Genomic DNA, 11,822 nt, shown 5'->3' with positions numbered 1-11,822 from the left:
GGTCCCTGATTAAACCGACGGATATTGAACCTTGTGACCAGGTGGGGACGGAGGAACTAGGGGCGTCAGCCCTTTTTGACCTTACCAGGGTATGTTTACTAAAATTTTGTTTGGGGAAGCTTTGCTTTGCTTTGGTATACTTTTCAACTGACGGATGTGTTTTCTTAGGCCTTGGTTCGTGTCAAGGCCCTTCAAGATCGTTGTGTGGCGAAGGAGGGGGTCGTCACTCGAGTCCGCAGTCACAATAAAAGCCTGTTGAACCAGCAAGCTCAGTACAAGGATGCCGTCCGTACCCTCAACATGGAGCTGCAAGAAGTTAAGGAGAAGCTGACGGAGAGCAGTAGTCGGAGTGATAAACTCCAGGAAGAGGTGACGGCTCTGGGCGAAAAGCTGCAGACGGCAGAGGCTGACGCGATCAGAGATTTCAAAGCGTCGCAGGCTTTCTTTGACTCGTGTGGCGAATATTATGGCACCGGGTTTGAAGACTGCCTTCAGCAAGTCGCGTCGGCCTACCCGGAGTTGGATTTATCCGGGATCACCATGGGTGATGGAGACGACAGCCTCCGTCAGCCTACTCCGAGGCGCGACGACAGCGTGGTCCTGGCCCAGCCTGCTGCTAATCCTGCTGCTTCTGATTCTCCTGCTGTGATTGTGGATGCTGACGGCAAGAATGCTGATGTTCCTGCCCCTTAGCTCTTATTTTGTATTTTGGCTATGTATAAAACAGTTGTAGTTGTAATTTTCAAACAATCTTTAAGTGTTCTCTTTGTTTCCCTTGGGCTTTTGTTTGTGTATAGTTGTGTTTAATTTCCGTAACTTTTATATCCCTTTGTTGATGGTGGCCTTAGACAAAATTTTGGTAATTATTCTCGTCTACTTGGATTACGTCAGCTATTTTGCACTGTTGGAAGCCCCCGTTGGCATGAATGTCATGCCTAGGCCTTAAGCTCCGTCGGCTTGATGACCGTTGGTCTACAGCCCTTGCTACTGTTTTAAGGTCGTCAATCTCTTAAATCCGTCATTTTGATGACTCATTATTGTATGTCTTGGTTTGAGGGCTACGTCCATACGATGATTGCTTCATCTAATGGTCGTCAGCCTTTTTAGCTTCTAGCTTCGATGTTTTTAACATCATTTTAGCTCGTCAGTTTCTTAGGACTTGATGTTTTTAACATCCCCCCTTTTTTTTTAGGACCTTGTCCCTATGATGATTGTTTCATCTTTTAGACCGTCGGCTTTTTAGAGATTTTTTGGACCGTCGGCCTTACCTTTGATGTTTTTGACACCTTTTTGGCTCGTCAGCTTTTTAAGCCTTGATGTATTTTAACATCTTTCATGGCCCGTCAGCCTTAGCCTTGATGTCTTTGACATCTTTCTTGGTCCGTCAGCCTTTTAAGCCTTGATGTATTTGACATCTTTCATGGCCCGTCGGCCTTTAAGATTTCCCGGACCTTCGGCCTTAGCCTTGATGTCTTTGACATCTTTCTTGGTCCATCAGCCTTTTAAGCCTTGATGTATTTGACATCTTTCATAGCCCGTCGGCTTTTAAGATTTCCCGGACCGTCGGCCTTAGCCTTGATGTCTTTGACATCTTTTTGGCCCGTCAGCCTTTTAAGCCTTGATGTATTTGACATCTTTCATGGCCCGTCGGCTTTTAAGATTTCCCGGACCGTCAGCCTTAGCCTTGATGTCTTTGACATTTTTTTTGGTCCATATGTTATGGATTTAGTGGTTTTGGTTGCGGACTTACTAGATCGTAGAAAAAATACACTAGTAATTTCTGAAAAAACTCCTCTTATTACCATGCATTCAAAAAGTAATTAAAAGTAAATCCTGCCCCTTGGGCTAAAAAGAAGAATTATTGCAAAAAATTAAAGTAAATGATAGTTCTGAGGAGTGAGACTAAAGTCTTGCCGGAATGTAAAATAAAATAAGAAAAAGTTCAACTTCGTGCTGTCGCTCCTACTGGTAGTATTTTCGTAAGTGCTCGGTGTTCCATGGGTGCGGCAGTTTCCTTCCTTCCAACGTCTCTAGATGGTACGTGCCTTTCCTTTGCCATGACGTGACTTTGTAGGGTCCTTCCCAATTGGGGCCGAGTTTCCCTTGGGTAGGGTCCCTAGCGGCTCCCATGACCTTTCTAAGAACAAGGTCTCCAACCTGGAAGTCCCTGTGTCGAACCCGGGAGTTGTAATGTTTAGCCATACGGTCCTGGTACCGAGCGAGCCTTTGTTCTGCTATTGCCCTGATTTCATCTATCAGGTCCAACTGTAGTCGCATAGCTTCGTCATTTTTGTTCCCGTCGTGGTTGTGCACCCTGTAGCTTGCAAGCCCAACTTCTGCTGGAATGACTGCTTCGCCTCCGTACGTCAGCCGGAATGGTGTTTCTCCTGTGGGTGTTCTTGCTGTCGTCCTGTAAGCCCATAACACGCTTGGCAATTCATCGGGCCATATACCCTTTGCCCCCTCGAGCCGAGTCTTGATAATTTTGAGCAAGGATCGGTTCGTAACTTCGACTTGGCCATTAGCTTGAGGGTGGGCGGGGGAGGAATAGTGGTTCTTTATTCCTAGTTGCGAGCAGAAATCTCGAAAGGAGTCGTTGTCGAATTGCCGTCCGTTGTCCGAGACGAAGACTCTAGGAATGCCAAACCTGCATATGATGCATCTCCAAACAAAGCTTCGTACGTTTTTCTCCGTAATTGTGGCCAAAGCTTCGGCTTCTACCCATTTTGTGAAATAGTCGATGCCTACCACTAGGAACTTTAGCTGTCGTGCTGCTGTAGGGAAGGGTCCCATAATATCTAAGCCCCACTGTGCGAACGGCCACGGGGCCGTCATTGGGGTCAGCTCTTCGGTTGGTTGCCTAATAATGTTGCTGAACCTTTGGCACTTGTCACAGGCCCTGACATAGGCTTCGGCGTCCTTCTGCATGGTGGGCCAAAAGTACCCTGCTCGCACCAGCTTGTGTACCAACGATCTGGACCCTGAGTGGTTTCCGCAGATTCCTTCATGTACCTCTCTCATGACGTAGTCTGCCTCTTCCGTACCCAAGCATCTTAAATATGGTCGGGAGAAACCTCTTTTGTAAAGGATGTCTTTTATTAGGACGAACCTCGCCGCCTGGACCTTAAGTCTCCTTGCTGCTTCCTTCTCGTCTGGTAAGACCCCGTTTTTCAAGTATGAAACTAACGGCGTCGCCCAGCTTCTGTCGGAGCATATTTCCTGCATGTTGCTGAGGTTTATTAGTGGAGAAAGCTGTATGAAGGAGAGTACATTACCAGGGATGACCATTTGTTCTGCTGAGGCGGCTTTCGCGAGGCGGTCGGCTCGCTCGTTTTCTTCTCTAGGAATTTGGACGACTTTAGCTTCTAGGTCATCCACTCTCGCCTTTACTTCACCAAGGTACTTCTTCATCTTTTCGCCCTTGCACTCATAGTCTCCATTTATTTGGTTAGTGATGACCTGTGAATCGCAATAGATGACTACCCTCGCGGCTCCTGCCGCTTTGGCAAGGTCGAGCCCTGCTATCAGAGCCTCATACTCTGATTCATTGTTAGTGGCAGGGAAATCAAGACGGACCATACATTCAATGGTGTCTCCTTCGGGCGATAATAGCACAATGCCGGCCCCTGCGGCTTGTCTGTTAGATGACCCGTCCGTATATATGCTCCATTGAGGGGACTCTGCTGCCCCCTTGTCTTCATCATGAGTGAACTCAGCTATAAAGTCGGCGACGACCTGTCCTTTGATGGCAGTCCGTGGGCGGTATTGAATATCAAATTCGCTCAGTTCTATGGCCCATAGTGCCAATCGTCCCGCGGCCTCGGGACTGCTCATTGCTCGCCTTAAAGGCTTGTCAGTCAGGACGTTCACCGTATGGGCTTGGAAGTATGGTTTGAGTTTGCGGGCTGCCGTAACCAATGCAAAGGCAAGTTTTTCCATGGGCGGGTATCTTTCTTCGGCCCCATGAAGCGCGCGGCTTGCGTAGTACACGGGCTTTTGCACTTTCTCTTCTTCTCTGATTAAGGCCGCGCTAACTGCTGCGGGGGAGACGGCTAGATAGAGAAAAAGCTCCTCTCCTGGCTGCGACGGGCTTAGTAATGGTGGGGAGGAGAGGTAAGCCTTCAATTCTTCGAAAGCTTGTTGGCATTCGTCAGTCCACTCGAAGGATTTCTTCAATGTTCGGAAGAAGGGTAAACACTTGTCCGTGGCCCTTGACACGAACCTGTTTAGTGCTGCTATCTTTCCGTTGAGGCTTTGCACCTCCTTCACATTTCTTGGTGGTGCCATATCCAGGATGGCCTGGATCTTGTCCGAATTTGCTTCGATGCCCCTCTGAGACACCATGAATCCTAAGAATTTTCCTGTCGTTACCCCAAAGGCACACTTTCCTGGATTGAGCTTCATATTGTAGGAGCGAAGTGTGTCGAATGTTTCTTTGAGATCTCCCAGATGATCTTCCTCCCTTCGGCTCTTCACCAACATATCGTCCACATAGACTTGGACATTCCTCCCAATCTGCTGCGCGAACATTTTGTTCATGAGTCTCTGGTACGTTGCGCCTGCGTTTTTTAGGCCGAAGGGCATCACCTTGTAACAGAAGAGGCCTTGGCTGGTTACGAACGACGTTTTCTCTTGGTCGGCTTCATGCATTCGGATTTGGTTGTACCCCGAGAAGGCGTCCATAAAGCTCAGCAGCTGGTGTTGAGCCGTGGAGTCTACTAGGATATCGACCCTCGGGAGGGGGTAGCTATCCTTGGGGCAGGCCTTATTGAGATCGGTGAAGTCCACGCACATCCGCCATTTCCCGCTTGCCTTCTTGACCATCACCACATTTGCTAACCAGTCGGGATAGTATACTTCTCTAATAAAACTTGCTTCCCGTAGCTTTCTGACTTCTTCTGCTATGGCTCGGTCTCGCTCGGGGGCAAACACTCTCTTCTTCTGTCTGATAGGTGGAAAGGCGGGCGATACGTTCAACCTATGCACCATGACTGAAGGATCTATTCCCGGCATATCTTCATGATCCCACGCGAATACGTCCTGATTGCGTCTGAGGAAGGTTATGAGCTCCTGACGGATCGTGGTGTTAGCGAGCGTTCCGATTTTGGTCGTTCGACTAGGATCGGAATTGTCAAGGGGTATCTCTTCCAACTTCTCGACCGGCTCTGTTACCGTCCGGCGCTCTTCTATGCTTAAAGCCTGAACCTGATCCTCCATTTCCATCATGGCTATGTAGCATTCGCGTGCGGCCATCTGACTCCCGCGCAGCTCGCCTACTCCGTAATCAGTCGGGAACTTGATCATTAGGTGATAGGTGGAAGTTACTGCCTTCCATGAGTTGAGCGTGGGTCGCTCGAGGATAGCGTTGTAGGCTGATGAGCAATCGACCACCAAGAATGTCACGTCCCTGGCTATTTGCTGAGGGTAATCGCCTACAATGACGGATAATGTGACTGCGCCTAATGGGAATACCCGGCTCCCGCCGAAGCCAACAAGCGGGGCGTTGGTTGGGATCAACCGCTCTCTGTCGATCCTCATCTGCTGGAACGCTGTATAGTATAGAATATCTGCTGAACTGCCATTGTCGACCAGCACCCGGTGCATGTTGTAGTCCCCCACACGCAGGCTGACGACGAGCGCATCGTCATGTGGATGGTGAAGGCGTCGCGCGTCTTCCTCTGAGAATCCGATTATGGGACCTTCTCTCCGTGCTATTTTTGGCACGACTCCCGTCAGCTGAACATTTTGTACCATCCGAAGATAGGTCTTGCGGGCTTTCTTGGATGACCCGGCGGCAGCCGTTCCTCCTACGATCATCCTGATATCCCCGATCGGAGGCCTCGGTCGCTCATTGTCCCGTCGGGGGTGCTGGTCTTGTGCGGGGGGATCCGCTCTCTCCTTGCTAACGAATCTCTGCAGCTTTCCTTGTCTGATGAGGGCCTCAATCTGCTGCTTGAGGTCATAGCAATCAGCCGTGTCGTGGCCGTGGTCGCGGTGGAAACGGCAATACTTATCCCTGGAACGTTTGTTAGGGTCGCTCTTCAGTTTTCCTGGGAACGTCAGAGCCTCTTCGTCCTTGATTTGCATAAGGACTTGATCCACCGGGGCTGTTAGCGGAGTGAAGCTCGTGAATCTTCCCCCCATTGGTCTAGGGCGTCTTTCTTCCCTCCGGTCTCCTGTTCTTGTCTTCTTGCGGCCTTGGTCCTGCCGATTGTCTTCCTGTCGTTCTCTTTTCCTGGGCTTCTCTTCTCGAGCTAGTAGGGCATCTTCAGCGTTCATATACTTCGTGGCGCGGTAAAGAACTTCCGACATGGTCTTAGGGTCGTTTTTGTATAGGGAAAACAAAAACTTTCCCTTCTTCAAGCCATTCGTGAATGCCGCAACAAGGATCTTATCGTCGGCTTCGTCGACTGAGAGTGCCTCTTTGTTGAAGCGGGAGATGTAAGCCCTTAAAGTTTCATCTTCTCGCTGTTTCATGCTCATCAAGCACGCTGTAGACTTCTTGTATCGATGGCCTCCAATGAAGTGTGCGGTAAACTGAGCGCTGAGCTCTTTGAAGGTGCCGATGGAGTTTGGTGCCAGTCGGCTGAACCAAATTCTCGCTGCGCCCTTCAATGTTGTGGGGAAGGCCCTACACATGATGGCGTCCGCTACTCCTTGAAGGTGCATTAGGGTCTTGAAGGTCTCCAGGTGGTCCAGCGGGTCCTTGACCCCGTCATAACTGTCTATTTGTGGCATGCGGAATTTGCTTGGTAAAGGGTAGGAGTTGACGGTGGCGGTGAACGGCGAGTCAGTTCGGTTGACAAGGTCGTCCAGGTCGCTTGATACTCGTCCCTTGAGAGCATTCATCATAACCTCCATTTGTTCCTTCATGGCCTGCATCTCCGTGATAACAAGTGGCGGAGCAATCTCTGCGAGGGAGGGGATGCTCGTGTTCTGCCGTTCTGGTTTGCTCGGGGCGTTGCTGGCCTGGGGGCCTTCCTGATTTCTCCTGTCGGCGCTAGTTCCCTCTTGCTCTGCTCCTTGGTTGTTGGGGGCTGCATTCTTCTGTCTCAGCTGCTCTTCTAGGTCGTGATTTTGTTTGGTGAGGCGCTCTACGGCAGCGGCGAGTGTCCTCACCTGTCTTTCAAGAGCAGTCGTAGGGGCTTCTTCTTCTTGAGCGTCGTTGGTTGTCGCCATTGAGCGAGTGAGTACCATGTAACTCTTTTGTCTAGGAAGCGAGAACGCGCTACGTTTCCCACAGACGGCGCCAACTGATGAAGCCGAAAATAGTATCACCAGTGAGTCACACGTTCCTCGTACGATCAAACGGCACCTGCACAACGAAAAGGAAGAACCTAGCAGAGAGTACCGGTGTGGTACCGGCCAAACACCCTCCGAAGGTCAAGTTAGAACTATTCTCACTGCTCTAGAGTGCTAGAGAGGGTAAATTATGCGTACCTTGTTTTGTGAGGGTGCTTGGGTTTTTATAGTAGTAGATGGTTGACCTCTCTTCCTTGGAGTAGAAGTCTTTTCCTTATAGGAGTCTTCTTGGGCGTATTTTACGGGATTCTTTCCATATAGGAGTCTTTAGGTTCCTTGAAACGCGAAGAGCAAGTTATTTTACTTATATACGTAAACGGGCAGGTCAATCAACTTGTAGACCCACGCCGTCAGTTTAGGATAACCCCGTCTGCCCAAGTTTTACTCCCGTCTGCCTAATTACTCCTGTCAGTCTAATTTTACTTCCGTCAGCTTCAGGATGCCCGGTTACATGTGTGCTCTTCCTTTACTCCCCCGTCAGTCTTGAAGACATGCTGACGGTACAGTTCCCTCTCGTCAGCTTTGTCAAGCTTGCCCGTCACCCTTATCTAACTAGTTTTATCCTCATCACAAACACAAGATAACACCAAGATGTGTTATCAAGAGAAAACCAAAGAATTCGGCGAAAAACCTCTCCGCGACCCTCCAAGTCGAAATCAATCCACTAAAGAATAAAGTTGGAGTACACGAATAACAAAAAACCCTCCAACCCTAGTCTATCCCATGTACTTGAGCCCTCCAAGCTCCTGCTACCAACTAACTTCTTGCAGCCTTGTCTTCTTTAGCTTTCTGAATCCCGTAATTCAGCTCAATTGCATCCACCAATGAATGACTCCTTCCAATGCTTCCTAGTAGCATCAAAATCTCACTTTACACTCAGAATGGGTGTGGTAAGTATTCGGGCTAGTAACCTCTCAAGGATATAGAGATGGAGAGGTAGGCATTGAGGAAAACTACAAGGAAATGTGTAGATGATTGTGAGTATGACAATCAGCCCGATTGCATCCGCCAATGAATGGCTCCTTCCAATACTTCCCAGTAGTACCAAAATCTCACTTTACACTCAGAATGGGTGTGGTAAGTATTCGGGCTAGTAACCTCTCAAGGATATAGAGATGGAGAGGTAGGCATTGAGGAAAACTACAAGGAAATGTGTAGATGATTGTGAGTATGACAATCAGCCCGATTGCATCCGCCAATGAATGGCTCCTTCCAATACTTCCCAGTAGTACCAAAATCTCACTTTACACTCAGAATGGGTGTGGTAAGTATTCGGGCTAGTAACCTCTCAAGGATATAGAGATGGAGAGGTAGGCATTGAGGAAAACTACAAGGAAATGTGTAGATGATTGTGAGTATGACAATCAGCCCGATTGCATCCGCCAATGAATGGCTCCTTCCAATACTTCCCAGTAGTACCAAAATCTCACTTTACATTCAGAATAGGTGTGGTAAGTGTTTAGGCTAGTAACCTCTCAAGGATATAGAGATGGAGAGGTAGGCGTTGAGGAAAATTACAAGGAAATGTGTAGATGATTGTGAGTATGACAATCAGCCCGATTGCATCTTCCAATGAATGGCTCCTTCCAATGCTTCCCAGTAGCACCAAAATCTCACTTTACACTCAGAATGGGTGTGGTAAGTGTTTGGGCTAGTAACCTCTCAAGGATATAGAGATGGAGAGGTAGGCGTTGAGGAAAACTACAAGGAAATGTGTAGATGATTGTGAGTATGACAATCTCTAACTCTCAAGTATATTTTTTAGGGTTTTCTCTTTGAAAAGCACTTCTTACAATTTGTGGGTAATGACGGTATATATAGTATGGGTAAAGACATGGTAAAGCAAAACATAACTTTTTGCCAAACAGAGAGTTTTGCGGGTCCTTCGCAGGTTAGCCTTACCCGCAAGACACTCGCGAAAAGTACAGCCTAGCGCGATTCTTCATCTTCCAGTCATATGCTCTACACGTGGCTCTTTTCATGGATAAGCTTCTCTCGAGCCAGTCGCGAAATCCAATTGTACATTCTTTGAAGCTTAAGTTTTCACCGATCTCTCACACTCATCCCTTACAATTAATCCAGCACACATACAGGGAAAATGATTGAAAAAATTACAATCAAATTTGACACGAAATTAAAGCCAACACAACATAGTTGGAAATCACAACTTTACATAATTTTGTGGTAAGTCAGGGAGAGAGAGAGAAAGCGGAAGATGCTTTTGAGGTGAATGAATATAAAAATATTATTTTAGTTTTGCAAGTGAGCTACTTAACCATCATAAATTTAGGATGGTATTATAACACAATTGCAAATTTTTTTACAACTGCAAGACTAGGTAATGGGCTTTTTTTATGCTTTGATACTAAAATATAGCATATGCAAGACCATGTACTGATGCTCGTATCTACTTTTCAAGTTTGTTCTATTTTTTTCATATATATATTGTTGTTGAGGTTTTCCTTGGAAAAAAAAATAGAACATACTATATATATATATATATATATATTTTATAGTATGCTCTTTATAACAAAGAGGACAAAATTTACCTCTAAGCTAGTTTAGAGAAATCTCTTCCAACCCACAACGTAGAGATTTCATAAGATTATTCATGTGTCTTCTTTAAAAGAAAAGGTTTAGTTCTTTAAAAGAAAAAATTTAGCTCCTAACTGGTTTCAAACTATTTTCCTCCAACCTACTACATAAGGATTGAAAAGACTATTTATGTGTAGTTTTAGTTAGATAACTTTTTTAATGAGTTATGTGACTTGTTTTAATGATATGCTTGGATCTTATAGATCTTCATGTAGTGGATTGGCGGAGATAGTTTCAAATTAATTTGAAGTTAAACTTTTTCCAAGTGTTTATAAAAGGATATTATGCAATGCATTTTGGCGAGAAAGAATAAGAGCATTCACTTCGCAACAGGGTAGTTAAAACCACATTTAATAATAATAAATAAATAAACTAAACTCCTCTAAAAATCATCAATAAACTAATTTCATCCAATTTTAAACCTCCATGGTCAATCGGGCTTCTCCTTTAACACATATCCACCTTTTGCCATCACCATCATTAGTGGTTGTGTGACGGCTATGCATCAGGGACCATCACTATCTCTCTCCTCAAATCACTCAGTGGCTACACGATCTAGTGACAATTTGAAAGCTCAAATAGTGTGAAAATACTATTGCTTGTTTAGACCCCCAAATAAAAACTTACGGCTAAATTGCTTTTACCCTACTTAACAAAGTGCGAAATAAGAGTAAGTGTAACGCAATGAAACCAGGACAACTCTCTAAGGCATAAGCATATACAATAAACAATAAATTTAAAGCTTAAAGAGTAAGGGAAGAGAGATGCAAATACAAGATAACACCGAGATGTGTTATCGAAAAGGAAACCAAAGTACTCGACAAAAAACCTCTCCGCAACCCTTCAAGCCAAATCGATATACTAGTGAATAAAGTTGGAGTACAAGGATATCAAAAAGACCCTCCAAGCCTAATCTATCTGAAATACTTGAACCCTCCAAGTTCCAACTAGCAATGGACTTCACCAAGCCATGTCTCACTGGTTATCTGGATCCTGCAATTAGCTCCAAATTGCAATCGCCAATCAATGGCTTCCTCCAATGCTTCCCACATGCACTAAAACTTCTCTCAACACTCAGATTGGGTGAGGTAAGTGTTTGGACTAAGAACCTCTCAAGGATTTGTAATTGGAGAGGTAGGAGTAGAGGAAAACTAAGAAAAATTGTGTAGATGATTGTGGGTTTACAATTTATAACTCTTAAGCATTTTGCTAGGGTTTTCTTTCTAAAAATCTCCTTACAATTTCATGAGTAATGTGTGTTGGAAAAACACATGTTTGTATCGTATACAAAACATACGCAGCAGAAAATTAATGGATCTCCTTCATTCACAATTGATAACATGTACTATGTAAATTTCAGAATATAAGAATAAGAGAGTGTACCTTGATGTGGTGAAATTCAAAACCAAAGATTAGAAGTACTTCAGAACACTTTTAATCTTCACTCCAATTCCACTTGTGCCCAAGAAGTGTGGTCTCTCAATCAGTTTATATGTGTATGTTCAAAGGAGAAAAAAAGAGTGTCCTACATTCACATACAAACCATTTCATTCTCTTGCAAAATTCTGTATGTTTCTCTTCTTATAACTGATTATCTAATTGGGCTAGCTTTTTGGGTCATTTCAATTGGGTTTTAGAATGTGGCTTGGTGTGGGACCAAAAGGGAACAAATAAGACTCTAGCTCCAATGGGCCTTGGGCTTTTCTGTCAACTCTTGACAAGTCCAAAGTTACCATTAATTATATTTAATAATACTATATAAATATATTTACACTCTAATTCTTATTAATAAATTATATCCCAAGACTTTATTATATATACAACTCCTTCATAAAATATCTATAGTAATACAAAGTCATTTAGGTTGACTGTCACTTTGAAAATTACTACATCTTAATCCTTAAGTACCCAATTTAATCCTTTAA

This window comes from Quercus lobata, chromosome 2, assembly GCF_001633185.2.
Source record: "Quercus lobata isolate SW786 chromosome 2, ValleyOak3.0 Primary Assembly, whole genome shotgun sequence".
Lineage (NCBI taxonomy): Eukaryota > Viridiplantae > Streptophyta > Magnoliopsida > Fagales > Fagaceae > Quercus > Quercus lobata.
The sequence above is the reverse complement of the archived record's forward strand: the minus strand, read 5'-3'. Positions refer to the sequence as shown.